Source organism: Apteryx rowi, unplaced genomic scaffold (genome assembly GCF_003343035.1).
Source record: "Apteryx rowi isolate R43461 unplaced genomic scaffold, aptRow1 scaffold_213, whole genome shotgun sequence".
Taxonomy (NCBI): domain Eukaryota; kingdom Metazoa; phylum Chordata; class Aves; order Apterygiformes; family Apterygidae; genus Apteryx; species Apteryx rowi.
Genome location: NW_020448453.1, coordinates 1,373,017 through 1,375,084, shown reverse-complemented (window position 1 = coordinate 1,375,084; position 2,068 = coordinate 1,373,017). Strand labels below are relative to the sequence as shown.

The following is a 2,068-nucleotide window of genomic DNA, read 5'->3' as shown; positions in this document are numbered from 1 at the left end:
GCGGATCATGTGCAGCGCGCTGCCGATCGCATGCGGCGCATGGTTTCACCTTCAGGTTGCTGGCTGCCTCGGCGCGTCCTTCCCCAAACGGTGCCGGCGGCGGCGGCGGAGGTGAGGCCCGGCGGGTCGGGGGGGGCTTTTGGCCCCGTGGGGCGGGGGCCGCGCTGCGCCCGTGGGAAAAACTTCGCGATCCCGAGTCACGGGCGATCTGCCCGCGGTCATTTGAGCGGCTCCAAAATGGTAACTTTGCGCTGTTTCGCGAGCAGGAGAGCATTTTTACTGCAGTGGTGGTGCTGTTGGGATTTATGGGCTCTGCGAGTCTTTTGGCTTTGTACACTTCGTCAAAGGCGGGGGGGGGGGAGTTGAACGCTATATTAATCCATTAAGAAACAAAGAGCAAATTGGCTTACTTTAAAGTAAAATGCTTTGGCTAATGAAGGTGGGTGATGGTCTTCAAGCCTTCGAGCCCGGAGTAGCCACTTAGATTATTAAGTGGGTTTTTTTTTTTTTTTTCGCTGATAGTATTGATTCAGCGTATGCATGAAATGCCTGGTGCCTAGTATGTGTATGTGTTTTCCCCTTGTTTTTACTTACTCTCCTATCAGTTGCAAGTATATAACTGAATGATCCACATTAAAGAAGTACAGTTTATCAAAGGAAGTTGGGGGTGGGTGGATAGAGAAAACAATTCTTCGCATATAGACCGTGAGAAGGGCTTGAAGGACAATGTCTCGGTAGCAGTTATTTCCAGAAGAGGAAAATAGCCCATTTGATGCGGGTGGGGTGGGGAGAGAGGGAGAGAGTTTAATGTATATGTTAAAAAAAGGAGGGGGGGCTAAAGAGGGGGAGAGAGAGAGAGAGATCTAAGAAGAATAGAAATAATGCAGTTCCAGACATTTTGTGCTATAAAAGCTTTCCTCCTCCTCCTCTTTCCTCCTTCCCCCCGCTACTATCTTCAGTGATAATTAGCATACCGTCTAGTAGCGATCGTAATGTGAATAAAGTACTTCGACAAGTTTAGGAAAGTTTGTACGGGTAAACTTTGTTATAAGCGAACAAGGTGGGGTATTAAAATAGGCAGTACGTGTGTGGAGGCTTGTGGAGAATGACAGTCAGCCGTTGTTTTTGCTCTAAAACCAGCTAACCTCTGCAATTAACTACTGTAGAGAAACCCTGTATTTTAAGCTCAAAAGTGTTGGTTAGGAGTCAGCACCATTTATTACGAGCGTTAATAAGCTCCCAGCAGTAGACAAGTATCTTCTGGGGAATGTGCATTGTGTGTCCATAGCTTATTCATTACGTTACGTGTATAGATACGGAGGATTTGGGCACTAGATGTGCAAATATAGATTTACCGAGACTACTTTCTAAACATTAATTCTGGTCTTTATTTAATCCAGATGCACGATTCCCCTCCCCCCCCAACCCACATTTGCTGCCTTATTGTTGGTTTACATTTTCTGAAAAGGCGACTGGTGTAACCTGTGGAATTTGAAATGCAAATAAAAGCCTGTGGGAGTTGAGGCAGAACAAATCAGCATTTATAAAGTGAAAAAGATTTAATGTCTTTGAAACCATTGCGAGATTTTTTTTAATAAGAACTGAATCGTGACGTCAAGTCGTTTGGGAAAGATTTTTTTTTTTTTTAATGTCTGAAACGCGGGTATGTGAAGTGCTTACAGGAAAAACAGATTACAAGATTAACATCTGTTAACATGATYGTTTATCTCCAGCCAAAAATAGGTCAGTCCTTTCTTAAGGAAACACGATTGCTGGGCGCATGATTAAATAATGAAATTAGGCTGATGAGTTCATAAATTAGATGCTGCCGGCACGCGTTATAGTCTGACCCGGGACAAAAATATGTAATTCGGGGACCGTCGGAGATCAGCGTAAGGTCAAAGTCCCTTTTTGGGGAGAGGCGCAACTCTCCCGCCTCCCCCTCCGCTTCTCTTCCTCCTCCTCCTCTCCCCCCCGCGAGGTGCTCCCCATCTCCGCCCCCCTCCGGCTCGCACCGCGGCCCGGCCGCGCTTCCCCGTCGGGGACGCGAACTCCTTCCGTGCGAGCG

The 2,068-nt window shown here is 47.0% G+C and overlaps 1 protein-coding gene across 1 annotated transcript in view; it reads left to right on the top strand.

The window, feature by feature from the left end:
• The first annotated feature begins 27 nt into the window (after positions 1–27).
• ZNF516 (zinc finger protein 516) overlaps positions 28–2,068 on the top strand; it is a 101,429-nt gene continuing 99,388 nt past the window's right edge. Inside the window, exon 1 of the mRNA XM_026064330.1 lies at positions 28–111. The gene's annotated coding sequence lies outside the window, so the exon portion shown is untranslated. The remainder of the gene's footprint in view (positions 112–2,068) is intronic.